Source organism: Rhinoderma darwinii, unplaced genomic scaffold (assembly GCF_050947455.1).
Source record: "Rhinoderma darwinii isolate aRhiDar2 unplaced genomic scaffold, aRhiDar2.hap1 Scaffold_4608, whole genome shotgun sequence".
NCBI lineage: Eukaryota > Metazoa > Chordata > Amphibia > Anura > Rhinodermatidae > Rhinoderma > Rhinoderma darwinii.
The window spans coordinates 44,633-61,906 of NW_027464004.1; the positions used below are offsets into that span (position 1 = coordinate 44,633).

Consider the following 17,274-nt stretch of genomic DNA (forward strand, 5'->3'; position numbering starts at 1 on the left):
TACAGCTGATACAAGGTGTGAAGGAACAAGGGGTGGCTGTGGGCATGCACTTGCTGCCGCTGCCAGTGTTTATCTGCATGGCAGGAGGGCATTTGGGCGTTGCCAGGAAGGCGTTTTTATGTAGATTCCTCCTCTTTCAGCACTGCATTGTGGTGCAAGCAAAAGAAGCAAATCCTGTGTAGCTTCCTCTCCGGCCTTTATTCACCTCCCTCCCGCTTAGTAGCTGTAAATGTGTGTGAGCCTGCAGGGCCCCATGGAATTGCCTAGGAGTAGGCTGAATCAATCGCTGCAAGGGGTGAACAGCAGTATGGGACAGGCTCGGGCAAGGCAAGGGCCGCTCGGGTTATCGCTTCTCGGCCTTTTGGCTAAGATCAAGTGTAGTATCTGTTCTTATCAGTTTAATATCTGATACGTCCCCTATCTGGGGACCATATATTAAATGGATTTTTAGAACAGGGAGATGGAAATAGAGCTTGCTCTGTCCACTCCACGCATTGACCTGGTATTGCAGTATTTCCAGGACCGGTGCACCCTTCCCTTATGTGTTGACTAAAATCAGATTCCAAAAGTGCTATTTGTGTTTGCTATTGTTTTTGTCTTTCTGATGGGATCTCCCCTTTTAATCCCATTATTTCAACACCTGTTGGACAATGCATTTGTACAGTCATGTGTGATAATGAGCTCATTTATTAAATGCAATTAATTAATACATTGCCACCTCTTGTTGTGTGTGTGTGTGTGTGTGTGTGTGTGTGTGTGTGTGTGTGTGTGTGTGTGTGTGTGTCTTCTGTGTTTCTGTGTTTCCGGCATTTCACATTGGAACAGCTCATTCACCTTCCTTGTCTTCTCTCCGCCCTCCCTTTTAGGTAGGTTAAAGAGCTGCACCTGAGCCAGCCACTGATTGATTGATGCAGCACCACAGTCAAATAGTGGAGTGGAGTAGGGGGAACAGCAAACAGCCATTAAAGCAGCCCGCCCGCCACAATGGACCTACCTGTGTACACTAGATGGATGTGATGGAATGTACTGTCGTCCCTACATTTCCAAGAAGAAGTAAGAATTGCAGTTGCAACAAACCCTTGCTTGCCTACAAAGAGAGCAGCAATTTGGATTTGTTACTATGTTACCTGGAAGAATAACAAACTGTGCAAGGATGGAGGTTGTAGGAGCAAAGAGAAGTTGTCTGTAAAGTTGGTGGATGCCTATTTTCCATTTTGCAGTCCCTTGTCTCCCTCTTGTGGCCTCCTGGAGGCAAATAAATGTGCAAAAAAAAGACAGCCTGGCGGCCGGCTGTTGCAGTGTTGCCCTCTCAGGCAACACTGAGTGACTGACTGAGCCGCACCGTCTTATATAAAGTTCAGACGGAACTTTGCACGTGTCATAGTGGAGCCCTCAGGATTCCAGAGCCAGCTTTCTGACATCATAATGGGGCCTGCCTCAGAGATAGATAAAAGCCTGGGCCCAGGCAGTGTTGGTCAGTGCTGCTCAGCAGGCAGCACTGGACTGGACTGGACTGGATTACAGCTGATACAAGGTGTGAAGGAACAAGGGGTGGCTGTGGGCATGCACTTGCTGCCGCTGCCAGTGTTTATCTGCATGGCAGGAGGGCATTTGGGCGTTGCCAGGAAGGCGTTTTTATGTAGATTCCTCCTCTTTCAGCACTGCATTGTGGTGCAAGCAAAAGAAGCAAATCCTGTGTAGCTTCCTCTCCGGCCTTTATTCACCTCCCTCCCGCTTAGTAGCTGTAAATGTGTGTGAGCCTGCAGGGCCCTGGAATTGCCTAGGAGTAGGCTGAATCAATCGCTGCAAGGGGTGAACAGCAGTATGGGACAGGCTCGGGCAAGGCAAGGGCCGCTCGGGTTATCGCTTCTCGGCCTTTTGGCTAAGATCAAGTGTAGTATCTGTTCTTATCAGTTTAATATCTGATACGTCCCCTATCTGGGGACCATATATTAAATGGATTTTTAGAACAGGGAGATGGAAATAGAGCTTGCTCTGTCCACTCCACGCATTGACCTGGTATTGCAGTATTTCCAGGACCGGTGCACCCTTCCCTTATGTGTTGACTAAAATCAGATTCCAAAAGTGCTATTTGTGTTTGCTATTGTTTTTGTCTTTCTGATGGGATCTCCCCTTTTAATCCCATTATTTCAACACCTGTTGGACAATGCATTTGTACAGTCATGTGTGATAATGAGCTCATTTATTAAATGCAATTAATTAATACATTGCCACCTCTTGTTGTGTGTGTGTGTGTGTGTGTGTGTGTGTGTGTGTGTGTGTGTGTGTGTGTGTGTGTGTGTGTGTGTGTGTGTGTGTGTGTGTCTTCTGTGTTTCTGTGTTTCCGGCATTTCACATTGGAACAGCTCATTCACCTTCCTTGTCTTCTCTCCGCCCTCCCTTTTAGGTAGGTTAAAGAGCTGCACCTGAGCCAGCCACTGATTGATTGATGCAGCACCACAGTCAAATAGTGGAGTGGAGTAGGGGGAACAGCAAACAGCCATTAAAGCAGCCCGCCCGCCACAATGGACCTACCTGTGTACACTAGATGGATGTGATGGAATGTACTGTCGTCCCTACATTTCCAAGAAGAAGTAAGAATTGCAGTTGCAACAAACCCTTGCTTGCCTACAAAGAGAGCAGCAATTTGGATTTGTTACTATGTTACCTGGAAGAATAACAAACTGTGCAAGGATGGAGGTTGTAGGAGCAAAGAGAAGTTGTCTGTAAAGTTGGTGGATGCCTATTTTCCATTTTGCAGTCCCTTGTCTCCCTCTTGTGGCCTCCTGGAGGCAAATAAATGTGCAAAAAAAAGACAGCCTGGCGGCCGGCTGTTGCAGTGTTGCCCTCTCAGGCAACACTGAGTGACTGACTGAGCCGCACCGTCTTATATAAAGTTCAGACGGAACTTTGCACGTGTCATAGTGGAGCCCTCAGGATTCCAGAGCCAGCTTTCTGACATCATAATGGGGCCTGCCTCAGAGATAGATAAAAGCCTGGGCCCAGGCAGTGTTGGTCAGTGCTGCTCAGCAGGCAGCACTGGACTGGACTGGACTGGATTACAGCTGATACAAGGTGTGAAGGAACAAGGGGTGGCTGTGGGCATGCACTTGCTGCCGCTGCCAGTGTTTATCTGCATGGCAGGAGGGCATTTGGGCGTTGCCAGGAAGGCGTTTTTATGTAGATTCCTCCTCTTTCAGCACTGCATTGTGGTGCAAGCAAAAGAAGCAAATCCTGTGTAGCTTCCTCTCCGGCCTTTATTCACCTCCCTCCCGCTTAGTAGCTGTAAATGTGTGTGAGCCTGCAGGGCCCCATGGAATTGCCTAGGAGTAGGCTGAATCAATCGCTGCAAGGGGTGAACAGCAGTATGGGACAGGCTCGGGCAAGGCAAGGGCCGCTCGGGTTATCGCTTCTCGGCCTTTTGGCTAAGATCAAGTGTAGTATCTGTTCTTATCAGTTTAATATCTGATACGTCCCCTATCTGGGGACCATATATTAAATGGATTTTTAGAACAGGGAGATGGAAATAGAGCTTGCTCTGTCCACTCCACGCATTGACCTGGTATTGCAGTATTTCCAGGACCGGTGCACCCTTCCCTTATGTGTTGACTAAAATCAGATTCCAAAAGTGCTATTTGTGTTTGCTATTGTTTTTGTCTTTCTGATGGGATCTCCCCTTTTAATCCCATTATTTCAACACCTGTTGGACAATGCATTTGTACAGTCATGTGTGATAATGAGCTCATTTATTAAATGCAATTAATTAATACATTGCCACCTCTTGTTGTGTGTGTGTGTGTGTGTGTGTGTGTGTGTGTGTGTGTGTGTGTGTGTGTGTGTGTGTGTGTGTGTGTGTGTCTTCTGTGTTTCTGTGTTTCCGGCATTTCACATTGGAACAGCTCATTCACCTTCCTTGTCTTCTCTCCGCCCTCCCTTTTAGGTAGGTTAAAGAGCTGCACCTGAGCCAGCCACTGATTGATTGATGCAGCACCACAGTCAAATAGTGGAGTGGAGTAGGGGGAACAGCAAACAGCCATTAAAGCAGCCCGCCCGCCACAATGGACCTACCTGTGTACACTAGATGGATGTGATGGAATGTACTGTCGTCCCTACATTTCCAAGAAGAAGTAAGAATTGCAGTTGCAACAAACCCTTGCTTGCCTACAAAGAGAGCAGCAATTTGGATTTGTTACTATGTTACCTGGAAGAATAACAAACTGTGCAAGGATGGAGGTTGTAGGAGCAAAGAGAAGTTGTCTGTAAAGTTGGTGGATGCCTATTTTCCATTTTGCAGTCCCTTGTCTCCCTCTTGTGGCCTCCTGGAGGCAAATAAATGTGCAAAAAAAAGACAGCCTGGCGGCCGGCTGTTGCAGTGTTGCCCTCTCAGGCAACACTGAGTGACTGACTGAGCCGCACCGTCTTATATAAAGTTCAGACGGAACTTTGCACGTGTCATAGTGGAGCCCTCAGGATTCCAGAGCCAGCTTTCTGACATCATAATGGGGCCTGCCTCAGAGATAGATAAAAGCCTGGGCCCAGGCAGTGTTGGTCAGTGCTGCTCAGCAGGCAGCACTGGACTGGACTGGACTGGATTACAGCTGATACAAGGTGTGAAGGAACAAGGGGTGGCTGTGGGCATGCACTTGCTGCCGCTGCCAGTGTTTATCTGCATGGCAGGAGGGCATTTGGGCGTTGCCAGGAAGGCGTTTTTATGTAGATTCCTCCTCTTTCAGCACTGCATTGTGGTGCAAGCAAAAGAAGCAAATCCTGTGTAGCTTCCTCTCCGGCCTTTATTCACCTCCCTCCCGCTTAGTAGCTGTAAATGTGTGTGAGCCTGCAGGGCCCCATGGAATTGCCTAGGAGTAGGCTGAATCAATCGCTGCAAGGGGTGAACAGCAGTATGGGACAGGCTCGGGCAAGGCAAGGGCCGCTCGGGTTATCGCTTCTCGGCCTTTTGGCTAAGATCAAGTGTAGTATCTGTTCTTATCAGTTTAATATCTGATACGTCCCCTATCTGGGGACCATATATTAAATGGATTTTTAGAACAGGGAGATGGAAATAGAGCTTGCTCTGTCCACTCCACGCATTGACCTGGTATTGCAGTATTTCCAGGACCGGTGCACCCTTCCCTTATGTGTTGACTAAAATCAGATTCCAAAAGTGCTATTTGTGTTTGCTATTGTTTTTGTCTTTCTGATGGGATCTCCCCTTTTAATCCCATTATTTCAACACCTGTTGGACAATGCATTTGTACAGTCATGTGTGATAATGAGCTCATTTATTAAATGCAATTAATTAATACATTGCCACCTCTTGTTGTGTGTGTGTGTGTGTGTGTGTGTGTGTGTGTGTGTGTGTGTGTGTGTGTGTGTGTGTGTGTGTGTGTGTGTGTCTTCTGTGTTTCTGTGTTTCCGGCATTTCACATTGGAACAGCTCATTCACCTTCCTTGTCTTCTCTCCGCCCTCCCTTTTAGGTAGGTTAAAGAGCTGCACCTGAGCCAGCCACTGATTGATTGATGCAGCACCACAGTCAAATAGTGGAGTGGAGTAGGGGGAACAGCAAACAGCCATTAAAGCAGCCCGCCCGCCACAATGGACCTACCTGTGTACACTAGATGGATGTGATGGAATGTACTGTCGTCCCTACATTTCCAAGAAGAAGTAAGAATTGCAGTTGCAACAAACCCTTGCTTGCCTACAAAGAGAGCAGCAATTTGGATTTGTTACTATGTTACCTGGAAGAATAACAAACTGTGCAAGGATGGAGGTTGTAGGAGCAAAGAGAAGTTGTCTGTAAAGTTGGTGGATGCCTATTTTCCATTTTGCAGTCCCTTGTCTCCCTCTTGTGGCCTCCTGGAGGCAAATAAATGTGCAAAAAAAAGACAGCCTGGCGGCCGGCTGTTGCAGTGTTGCCCTCTCAGGCAACACTGAGTGACTGACTGAGCCGCACCGTCTTATATAAAGTTCAGACGGAACTTTGCACGTGTCATAGTGGAGCCCTCAGGATTCCAGAGCCAGCTTTCTGACATCATAATGGGGCCTGCCTCAGAGATAGATAAAAGCCTGGGCCCAGGCAGTGTTGGTCAGTGCTGCTCAGCAGGCAGCACTGGACTGGACTGGACTGGATTACAGCTGATACAAGGTGTGAAGGAACAAGGGGTGGCTGTGGGCATGCACTTGCTGCCGCTGCCAGTGTTTATCTGCATGGCAGGAGGGCATTTGGGCGTTGCCAGGAAGGCGTTTTTATGTAGATTCCTCCTCTTTCAGCACTGCATTGTGGTGCAAGCAAAAGAAGCAAATCCTGTGTAGCTTCCTCTCCGGCCTTTATTCACCTCCCTCCCGCTTAGTAGCTGTAAATGTGTGTGAGCCTGCAGGGCCCCATGGAATTGCCTAGGAGTAGGCTGAATCAATCGCTGCAAGGGGTGAACAGCAGTATGGGACAGGCTCGGGCAAGGCAAGGGCCGCTCGGGTTATCGCTTCTCGGCCTTTTGGCTAAGATCAAGTGTAGTATCTGTTCTTATCAGTTTAATATCTGATACGTCCCCTATCTGGGGACCATATATTAAATGGATTTTTAGAACAGGGAGATGGAAATAGAGCTTGCTCTGTCCACTCCACGCATTGACCTGGTATTGCAGTATTTCCAGGACCGGTGCACCCTTCCCTTATGTGTTGACTAAAATCAGATTCCAAAAGTGCTATTTGTGTTTGCTATTGTTTTTGTCTTTCTGATGGGATCTCCCCTTTTAATCCCATTATTTCAACACCTGTTGGACAATGCATTTGTACAGTCATGTGTGATAATGAGCTCATTTATTAAATGCAATTAATTAATACATTGCCACCTCTTGTTGTGTGTGTGTGTGTGTGTGTGTGTGTGTGTGTGTGTGTGTGTGTGTGTGTGTGTGTGTGTGTGTGTGTGTGTGTCTTCTGTGTTTCTGTGTTTCCGGCATTTCACATTGGAACAGCTCATTCACCTTCCTTGTCTTCTCTCCGCCCTCCCTTTTAGGTAGGTTAAAGAGCTGCACCTGAGCCAGCCACTGATTGATTGATGCAGCACCACAGTCAAATAGTGGAGTGGAGTAGGGGGAACAGCAAACAGCCATTAAAGCAGCCCGCCCGCCACAATGGACCTACCTGTGTACACTAGATGGATGTGATGGAATGTACTGTCGTCCCTACATTTCCAAGAAGAAGTAAGAATTGCAGTTGCAACAAACCCTTGCTTGCCTACAAAGAGAGCAGCAATTTGGATTTGTTACTATGTTACCTGGAAGAATAACAAACTGTGCAAGGATGGAGGTTGTAGGAGCAAAGAGAAGTTGTCTGTAAAGTTGGTGGATGCCTATTTTCCATTTTGCAGTCCCTTGTCTCCCTCTTGTGGCCTCCTGGAGGCAAATAAATGTGCAAAAAAAAGACAGCCTGGCGGCCGGCTGTTGCAGTGTTGCCCTCTCAGGCAACACTGAGTGACTGACTGAGCCGCACCGTCTTATATAAAGTTCAGACGGAACTTTGCACGTGTCATAGTGGAGCCCTCAGGATTCCAGAGCCAGCTTTCTGACATCATAATGGGGCCTGCCTCAGAGATAGATAAAAGCCTGGGCCCAGGCAGTGTTGGTCAGTGCTGCTCAGCAGGCAGCACTGGACTGGACTGGACTGGATTACAGCTGATACAAGGTGTGAAGGAACAAGGGGTGGCTGTGGGCATGCACTTGCTGCCGCTGCCAGTGTTTATCTGCATGGCAGGAGGGCATTTGGGCGTTGCCAGGAAGGCGTTTTTATGTAGATTCCTCCTCTTTCAGCACTGCATTGTGGTGCAAGCAAAAGAAGCAAATCCTGTGTAGCTTCCTCTCCGGCCTTTATTCACCTCCCTCCCGCTTAGTAGCTGTAAATGTGTGTGAGCCTGCAGGGCCCCATGGAATTGCCTAGGAGTAGGCTGAATCAATCGCTGCAAGGGGTGAACAGCAGTATGGGACAGGCTCGGGCAAGGCAAGGGCCGCTCGGGTTATCGCTTCTCGGCCTTTTGGCTAAGATCAAGTGTAGTATCTGTTCTTATCAGTTTAATATCTGATACGTCCCCTATCTGGGGACCATATATTAAATGGATTTTTAGAACAGGGAGATGGAAATAGAGCTTGCTCTGTCCACTCCACGCATTGACCTGGTATTGCAGTATTTCCAGGACCGGTGCACCCTTCCCTTATGTGTTGACTAAAATCAGATTCCAAAAGTGCTATTTGTGTTTGCTATTGTTTTTGTCTTTCTGATGGGATCTCCCCTTTTAATCCCATTATTTCAACACCTGTTGGACAATGCATTTGTACAGTCATGTGTGATAATGAGCTCATTTATTAAATGCAATTAATTAATACATTGCCACCTCTTGTTGTGTGTGTGTGTGTGTGTGTGTGTGTGTGTGTGTGTGTGTGTGTGTGTGTGTGTGTGTGTGTGTGTGTGTGTGTGTCTTCTGTGTTTCTGTGTTTCCGGCATTTCACATTGGAACAGCTCATTCACCTTCCTTGTCTTCTCTCCGCCCTCCCTTTTAGGTAGGTTAAAGAGCTGCACCTGAGCCAGCCACTGATTGATTGATGCAGCACCACAGTCAAATAGTGGAGTGGAGTAGGGGGAACAGCAAACAGCCATTAAAGCAGCCCGCCCGCCACAATGGACCTACCTGTGTACACTAGATGGATGTGATGGAATGTACTGTCGTCCCTACATTTCCAAGAAGAAGTAAGAATTGCAGTTGCAACAAACCCTTGCTTGCCTACAAAGAGAGCAGCAATTTGGATTTGTTACTATGTTACCTGGAAGAATAACAAACTGTGCAAGGATGGAGGTTGTAGGAGCAAAGAGAAGTTGTCTGTAAAGTTGGTGGATGCCTATTTTCCATTTTGCAGTCCCTTGTCTCCCTCTTGTGGCCTCCTGGAGGCAAATAAATGTGCAAAAAAAAGACAGCCTGGCGGCCGGCTGTTGCAGTGTTGCCCTCTCAGGCAACACTGAGTGACTGACTGAGCCGCACCGTCTTATATAAAGTTCAGACGGAACTTTGCACGTGTCATAGTGGAGCCCTCAGGATTCCAGAGCCAGCTTTCTGACATCATAATGGGGCCTGCCTCAGAGATAGATAAAAGCCTGGGCCCAGGCAGTGTTGGTCAGTGCTGCTCAGCAGGCAGCACTGGACTGGACTGGACTGGATTACAGCTGATACAAGGTGTGAAGGAACAAGGGGTGGCTGTGGGCATGCACTTGCTGCCGCTGCCAGTGTTTATCTGCATGGCAGGAGGGCATTTGGGCGTTGCCAGGAAGGCGTTTTTATGTAGATTCCTCCTCTTTCAGCACTGCATTGTGGTGCAAGCAAAAGAAGCAAATCCTGTGTAGCTTCCTCTCCGGCCTTTATTCACCTCCCTCCCGCTTAGTAGCTGTAAATGTGTGTGAGCCTGCAGGGCCCCATGGAATTGCCTAGGAGTAGGCTGAATCAATCGCTGCAAGGGGTGAACAGCAGTATGGGACAGGCTCGGGCAAGGCAAGGGCCGCTCGGGTTATCGCTTCTCGGCCTTTTGGCTAAGATCAAGTGTAGTATCTGTTCTTATCAGTTTAATATCTGATACGTCCCCTATCTGGGGACCATATATTAAATGGATTTTTAGAACAGGGAGATGGAAATAGAGCTTGCTCTGTCCACTCCACGCATTGACCTGGTATTGCAGTATTTCCAGGACCGGTGCACCCTTCCCTTATGTGTTGACTAAAATCAGATTCCAAAAGTGCTATTTGTGTTTGCTATTGTTTTTGTCTTTCTGATGGGATCTCCCCTTTTAATCCCATTATTTCAACACCTGTTGGACAATGCATTTGTACAGTCATGTGTGATAATGAGCTCATTTATTAAATGCAATTAATTAATACATTGCCACCTCTTGTTGTGTGTGTGTGTGTGTGTGTGTGTGTGTGTGTGTGTGTGTGTGTGTGTGTGTGTGTGTGTGTGTGTGTGTGTGTGTGTGTGTGTCTTCTGTGTTTCTGTGTTTCCGGCATTTCACATTGGAACAGCTCATTCACCTTCCTTGTCTTCTCTCCGCCCTCCCTTTTAGGTAGGTTAAAGAGCTGCACCTGAGCCAGCCACTGATTGATTGATGCAGCACCACAGTCAAATAGTGGAGTGGAGTAGGGGGAACAGCAAACAGCCATTAAAGCAGCCCGCCCGCCACAATGGACCTACCTGTGTACACTAGATGGATGTGATGGAATGTACTGTCGTCCCTACATTTCCAAGAAGAAGTAAGAATTGCAGTTGCAACAAACCCTTGCTTGCCTACAAAGAGAGCAGCAATTTGGATTTGTTACTATGTTACCTGGAAGAATAACAAACTGTGCAAGGATGGAGGTTGTAGGAGCAAAGAGAAGTTGTCTGTAAAGTTGGTGGATGCCTATTTTCCATTTTGCAGTCCCTTGTCTCCCTCTTGTGGCCTCCTGGAGGCAAATAAATGTGCAAAAAAAAGACAGCCTGGCGGCCGGCTGTTGCAGTGTTGCCCTCTCAGGCAACACTGAGTGACTGACTGAGCCGCACCGTCTTATATAAAGTTCAGACGGAACTTTGCACGTGTCATAGTGGAGCCCTCAGGATTCCAGAGCCAGCTTTCTGACATCATAATGGGGCCTGCCTCAGAGATAGATAAAAGCCTGGGCCCAGGCAGTGTTGGTCAGTGCTGCTCAGCAGGCAGCACTGGACTGGACTGGACTGGATTACAGCTGATACAAGGTGTGAAGGAACAAGGGGTGGCTGTGGGCATGCACTTGCTGCCGCTGCCAGTGTTTATCTGCATGGCAGGAGGGCATTTGGGCGTTGCCAGGAAGGCGTTTTTATGTAGATTCCTCCTCTTTCAGCACTGCATTGTGGTGCAAGCAAAAGAAGCAAATCCTGTGTAGCTTCCTCTCCGGCCTTTATTCACCTCCCTCCCGCTTAGTAGCTGTAAATGTGTGTGAGCCTGCAGGGCCCCATGGAATTGCCTAGGAGTAGGCTGAATCAATCGCTGCAAGGGGTGAACAGCAGTATGGGACAGGCTCGGGCAAGGCAAGGGCCGCTCGGGTTATCGCTTCTCGGCCTTTTGGCTAAGATCAAGTGTAGTATCTGTTCTTATCAGTTTAATATCTGATACGTCCCCTATCTGGGGACCATATATTAAATGGATTTTTAGAACAGGGAGATGGAAATAGAGCTTGCTCTGTCCACTCCACGCATTGACCTGGTATTGCAGTATTTCCAGGACCGGTGCACCCTTCCCTTATGTGTTGACTAAAATCAGATTCCAAAAGTGCTATTTGTGTTTGCTATTGTTTTTGTCTTTCTGATGGGATCTCCCCTTTTAATCCCATTATTTCAACACCTGTTGGACAATGCATTTGTACAGTCATGTGTGATAATGAGCTCATTTATTAAATGCAATTAATTAATACATTGCCACCTCTTGTTGTGTGTGTGTGTGTGTGTGTGTGTGTGTGTGTGTGTGTGTGTGTGTGTGTGTGTGTGTGTGTGTGTGTGTGTGTGTGTCTTCTGTGTTTCTGTGTTTCCGGCATTTCACATTGGAACAGCTCATTCACCTTCCTTGTCTTCTCTCCGCCCTCCCTTTTAGGTAGGTTAAAGAGCTGCACCTGAGCCAGCCACTGATTGATTGATGCAGCACCACAGTCAAATAGTGGAGTGGAGTAGGGGGAACAGCAAACAGCCATTAAAGCAGCCCGCCCGCCACAATGGACCTACCTGTGTACACTAGATGGATGTGATGGAATGTACTGTCGTCCCTACATTTCCAAGAAGAAGTAAGAATTGCAGTTGCAACAAACCCTTGCTTGCCTACAAAGAGAGCAGCAATTTGGATTTGTTACTATGTTACCTGGAAGAATAACAAACTGTGCAAGGATGGAGGTTGTAGGAGCAAAGAGAAGTTGTCTGTAAAGTTGGTGGATGCCTATTTTCCATTTTGCAGTCCCTTGTCTCCCTCTTGTGGCCTCCTGGAGGCAAATAAATGTGCAAAAAAAAGACAGCCTGGCGGCCGGCTGTTGCAGTGTTGCCCTCTCAGGCAACACTGAGTGACTGACTGAGCCGCACCGTCTTATATAAAGTTCAGACGGAACTTTGCACGTGTCATAGTGGAGCCCTCAGGATTCCAGAGCCAGCTTTCTGACATCATAATGGGGCCTGCCTCAGAGATAGATAAAAGCCTGGGCCCAGGCAGTGTTGGTCAGTGCTGCTCAGCAGGCAGCACTGGACTGGACTGGACTGGATTACAGCTGATACAAGGTGTGAAGGAACAAGGGGTGGCTGTGGGCATGCACTTGCTGCCGCTGCCAGTGTTTATCTGCATGGCAGGAGGGCATTTGGGCGTTGCCAGGAAGGCGTTTTTATGTAGATTCCTCCTCTTTCAGCACTGCATTGTGGTGCAAGCAAAAGAAGCAAATCCTGTGTAGCTTCCTCTCCGGCCTTTATTCACCTCCCTCCCGCTTAGTAGCTGTAAATGTGTGTGAGCCTGCAGGGCCCCATGGAATTGCCTAGGAGTAGGCTGAATCAATCGCTGCAAGGGGTGAACAGCAGTATGGGACAGGCTCGGGCAAGGCAAGGGCCGCTCGGGTTATCGCTTCTCGGCCTTTTGGCTAAGATCAAGTGTAGTATCTGTTCTTATCAGTTTAATATCTGATACGTCCCCTATCTGGGGACCATATATTAAATGGATTTTTAGAACAGGGAGATGGAAATAGAGCTTGCTCTGTCCACTCCACGCATTGACCTGGTATTGCAGTATTTCCAGGACCGGTGCACCCTTCCCTTATGTGTTGACTAAAATCAGATTCCAAAAGTGCTATTTGTGTTTGCTATTGTTTTTGTCTTTCTGATGGGATCTCCCCTTTTAATCCCATTATTTCAACACCTGTTGGACAATGCATTTGTACAGTCATGTGTGATAATGAGCTCATTTATTAAATGCAATTAATTAATACATTGCCACCTCTTGTTGTGTGTGTGTGTGTGTGTGTGTGTGTGTGTGTGTGTGTGTGTGTGTGTGTGTGTGTGTGTGTGTGTGTGTGTGTCTTCTGTGTTTCTGTGTTTCCGGCATTTCACATTGGAACAGCTCATTCACCTTCCTTGTCTTCTCTCCGCCCTCCCTTTTAGGTAGGTTAAAGAGCTGCACCTGAGCCAGCCACTGATTGATTGATGCAGCACCACAGTCAAATAGTGGAGTGGAGTAGGGGGAACAGCAAACAGCCATTAAAGCAGCCCGCCCGCCACAATGGACCTACCTGTGTACACTAGATGGATGTGATGGAATGTACTGTCGTCCCTACATTTCCAAGAAGAAGTAAGAATTGCAGTTGCAACAAACCCTTGCTTGCCTACAAAGAGAGCAGCAATTTGGATTTGTTACTATGTTACCTGGAAGAATAACAAACTGTGCAAGGATGGAGGTTGTAGGAGCAAAGAGAAGTTGTCTGTAAAGTTGGTGGATGCCTATTTTCCATTTTGCAGTCCCTTGTCTCCCTCTTGTGGCCTCCTGGAGGCAAATAAATGTGCAAAAAAAAGACAGCCTGGCGGCCGGCTGTTGCAGTGTTGCCCTCTCAGGCAACACTGAGTGACTGACTGAGCCGCACCGTCTTATATAAAGTTCAGACGGAACTTTGCACGTGTCATAGTGGAGCCCTCAGGATTCCAGAGCCAGCTTTCTGACATCATAATGGGGCCTGCCTCAGAGATAGATAAAAGCCTGGGCCCAGGCAGTGTTGGTCAGTGCTGCTCAGCAGGCAGCACTGGACTGGACTGGACTGGATTACAGCTGATACAAGGTGTGAAGGAACAAGGGGTGGCTGTGGGCATGCACTTGCTGCCGCTGCCAGTGTTTATCTGCATGGCAGGAGGGCATTTGGGCGTTGCCAGGAAGGCGTTTTTATGTAGATTCCTCCTCTTTCAGCACTGCATTGTGGTGCAAGCAAAAGAAGCAAATCCTGTGTAGCTTCCTCTCCGGCCTTTATTCACCTCCCTCCCGCTTAGTAGCTGTAAATGTGTGTGAGCCTGCAGGGCCCCATGGAATTGCCTAGGAGTAGGCTGAATCAATCGCTGCAAGGGGTGAACAGCAGTATGGGACAGGCTCGGGCAAGGCAAGGGCCGCTCGGGTTATCGCTTCTCGGCCTTTTGGCAAGATCAGGTGTAGTATTTCTGCATCTGGTTTTGTTGGGAGGTGTCCGGGGTACCCTGCTCCTTGGCCTTGGGGGATCGTCTCTTTTCACAGAGAGACTTCACCCCCTTGCTGCTATTTGGGGAGTGGGCTTAGCCCCCGGACAACGAGTTGCGATCGCGCCTTACCCAAGAGGTCAACCGGCCTTGAGGCGTTTTTCTAAGAGCGTTCCGAGGGCGTTTATCGGGCTTCGTAGGTGTCTGGGGTACCCTAATCCTTGGCCTTGGGGGAGGGTTCCACTTAATTGTGGAATCTGAGCCCTTGCTGCTATAAGGGACAGGCTTAGCCCCCAGGCACTGAAAATGCCATATACATTTGGATTTGCATCCGGGGACACCCGGTTGCGCCAGTCCGTCCGCATCGAGGTGGAAGAAGGCCATCGCCAGCGGAAGAACCTTCGCTTCATTGTGGAGGTGATTCTGCTGGACTTCCTGGGGCTCAAGCGGGCGGACATCCTGTGTCTCAACGACCAGGAAAGCCGCGGTCGGTACACCGTATCCTTTACGGCCGCGGCATGTTGCGACAACATGCACAAAAGATTGTCTGATGCGGACCAGAGTGAGGAGCGGCTAAATGGACTGAACTTTTTATTCCTCTACGGGGAGGAAGAAGTCCCGCTCGTGATGTGCATGTTCAGTCCATTTGTCTCAGAGTGTGACATTGAAACCTTCCTCAGTCGTTACTGCAGGGAGGTCCGCTTCTCACATAAAATCTTGAACACCCAGAGCTTCTGGAATGGCAAAAGAAAATATTGGGTGAAGTTCCGCCAGGATCCCAATGGCATTGGAGGCTTACATCACCCACCCCAGAACTTTGCCATTGGGAAGAATCGAGGATTCCTATTTTACCCCCAGATGCCAATAGCCTGCCGGAACTGCTTGAGATATGGCCACACCAGAGAACATTGTGACCGGCCCCATGTGGTGCAGTGTAACAGGTGTGGCCAGGTTGGACACGTAGCGGCAAAATGCAGTTCCGAGGTGTTGTGCAATCTGTGCGGCATGACTGGGCATGCTTTTAAAGATTGCCCCCGCAGAGCGAAATCTGGGCCACCCAGACCAGGGCCAGAGCGGCAGTTTGCAACATGTGCAGACGCCGCTGGTAATGCCCCAAAACGAGCATTGACGACTGAGGGGTCCAGGCCAAAGTCCTTCACAGCTCCATCGGGGGGCCCACCGATGTCAGCCTCGAGGGACGGCCATAGGGATTCCACCGGGTCCAGGCAGAGCAGGAGGAATTCTGACTCTGCTGGACATAAGTTGACCGGCACCTCTGCAAACAGGTCCTCTGCTCCGCCTGCAGTGGACCCTGTTGAGGCAGTGGTTAGCGACAGGCGTCGTGGCTCCGTAGGTTCTGCAGTAGGACCTGACGCCTGTCCCAAGAGTGTGGGCATGGAGCGGAGACACTCTGTGTCAGACGAGGGCTCCATTAAGAAAACCCTAAAATATGCTGGATTGGAGCCTCGTTTTGACCATTTCCGGTCAACGGGGGGGTCGGAGCAAAGTTCCTCCACTGCGGTTGTGGAGGGGCTTGCGATGAAGGCTCCCCGTAAGCAGGCAAAGGTTGCCAAGAGCGATGGGACCTCACAGGCCCCTGTGCAGCTGCCCAGGAAGGACATCAGCGATATCTTCAGCCAGGGGCCAGAGATGGGTGAGAGCGACTTCGAGGAGATGGATAGGAGCCATTCTGCAAAGAGACAGCGAGAGGAAGAGGAGTCCGGAGTTCGGAGGAAAGCTGCCTATCGGAGTTCGGATGAGAGCAGTGTGGGGGTTGGAGCCGCCCACGTATCTGGCTCTGACCCTACCAACATCCAAGATTTATTGACCCCTCAAAAAGGGGGTCCAGACTCGCAGCTGATCTCCGAGTACGACTCTTCTGGTTCGGACCCTGACCTCAACTAAGACTATGTTGGTTCCTATCAAAGTCGCCTCACTAAATGTGAGGTCCCTAAAGAGCCCTGTCCGCAGGACTGCTTTATTTTCATTTTTAGAGACTGTGGACTTTGACCTTTGCCTGCTTCAAGAATGTGGAATCCCTAATGACTTGGAATATCAAGATTTAAAGATGGACTGGAAACTAGGCCCCTCAGTCTGGTCTGGTGGAAATGACTGTCGCTCTGCGGGGGTTGGATTGCTCTGCCGAGGTCGTTTTATCTCCATCCAAACAGTGACTGAAATCATGCCCGGCAGAGCTATTTTAATACATTTGCTTTTTAATGGAACTTTAATTCGTGTTTTAAACGTTTATGCCCCTCCTACCAAACAGGAGAGGGCAGAACTATTAGAGATTTTACCATTGTTTTGTGTTGGGTCTACCCCCCTGCTGGTGGGTGGTGATTTTAACTGTGTGCGAGATGGAGAACACCGCCAGGGTGGGGATTTTAATCGAAAAATTGACCGTACTTCTTACCTGCTCAAGAATTTTATTGGTGATTTTAAATTGAAAGATTGCTGGAGGGAACTCTTGCCTGCGGACCCAGGCCCCACCTGGTCCAATGGAAGAGTGAGCTCCAGAATTGATTTTATTTTCACTTCTAATAGTTTTATTCCCAAAAAATGTTTGCTTTTAACAAATATTTTATCTGATCACAAGCTCCTTTCAGTGCACCTGGAGCTAGAGGGAGAGCAAAAAGCTTGTAGGGGTCCCTGGAGACTAAACACCACACTCCTGGAGGACCCCATCATTAAAGAGGAGTTTGTGCGGACCTACCAGTGTTGGCAGTCCCATAGAGCGCCCAGTCAGCCTATGCTACACTGGTGGGAGGGCATTAAACCCAAAATCAGAGCTTTTTTTATTCGAGCAGGTAAGAAGAAAGCAAAAGAGAAAAAACAATGGTTTTATGTTCTTAATAAACGTTTACATGTACTTTTTAAATTGAAGGAGATTGGTATGGATGTTGATGATGATATCTTAAATCTTAAAGCTGAAATAAAATATGCCATAGAAGAGAAAGGGAAACAAATAATTTTTAATTCACATGTAAAGCACCTCGAGGATGGCGAGAAGTGTTCCCGGTTCTTCTTCAAAAAGGTAATGGATAAACGAGATGTC

General features: G+C 48.4%; 9 non-coding genes across 9 annotated transcripts; all 9 read left to right on the top strand.

Annotated features, from left to right (window-relative positions):
• Nucleotides 1–345: 345 nt before the first annotated feature.
• LOC142718102 (U2 spliceosomal RNA) lies at nucleotides 346–536 on the top strand. Its single transcript, XR_012872237.1, has one exon. It is a non-coding gene; the product is annotated as a U2 spliceosomal RNA (small nuclear RNA).
• Nucleotides 537–1,862: 1,326 nt separating this feature from the next.
• Nucleotides 1,863–2,053, top strand: LOC142718103 (U2 spliceosomal RNA). The gene has a single exon (XR_012872238.1). It is a non-coding gene; the product is annotated as a U2 spliceosomal RNA (small nuclear RNA).
• A 1,352-nt stretch (nucleotides 2,054–3,405) lies between these two features.
• On the top strand, nucleotides 3,406–3,596 carry LOC142718104 (U2 spliceosomal RNA). The gene has a single exon (XR_012872240.1). It is a non-coding gene; the product is annotated as a U2 spliceosomal RNA (small nuclear RNA).
• Nucleotides 3,597–4,938: 1,342 nt separating this feature from the next.
• On the top strand, nucleotides 4,939–5,129 carry LOC142718105 (U2 spliceosomal RNA). Its single transcript, XR_012872241.1, has one exon. It is a non-coding gene; the product is annotated as a U2 spliceosomal RNA (small nuclear RNA).
• A 1,344-nt stretch (nucleotides 5,130–6,473) lies between these two features.
• LOC142718106 (U2 spliceosomal RNA) lies at nucleotides 6,474–6,664 on the top strand. The gene has a single exon (XR_012872242.1). It is a non-coding gene; the product is annotated as a U2 spliceosomal RNA (small nuclear RNA).
• Nucleotides 6,665–8,008: 1,344 nt separating this feature from the next.
• Nucleotides 8,009–8,199, top strand: LOC142718108 (U2 spliceosomal RNA). Its single transcript, XR_012872244.1, has one exon. It is a non-coding gene; the product is annotated as a U2 spliceosomal RNA (small nuclear RNA).
• Nucleotides 8,200–9,545: 1,346 nt separating this feature from the next.
• Nucleotides 9,546–9,736, top strand: LOC142718109 (U2 spliceosomal RNA). Its single transcript, XR_012872245.1, has one exon. It is a non-coding gene; the product is annotated as a U2 spliceosomal RNA (small nuclear RNA).
• A 1,354-nt stretch (nucleotides 9,737–11,090) lies between these two features.
• LOC142718111 (U2 spliceosomal RNA) lies at nucleotides 11,091–11,281 on the top strand. The gene has a single exon (XR_012872246.1). It is a non-coding gene; the product is annotated as a U2 spliceosomal RNA (small nuclear RNA).
• A 1,348-nt stretch (nucleotides 11,282–12,629) lies between these two features.
• LOC142718112 (U2 spliceosomal RNA) lies at nucleotides 12,630–12,820 on the top strand. Its single transcript, XR_012872247.1, has one exon. It is a non-coding gene; the product is annotated as a U2 spliceosomal RNA (small nuclear RNA).
• The last annotated feature ends 4,454 nt before the right edge of the window (nucleotides 12,821–17,274 follow it).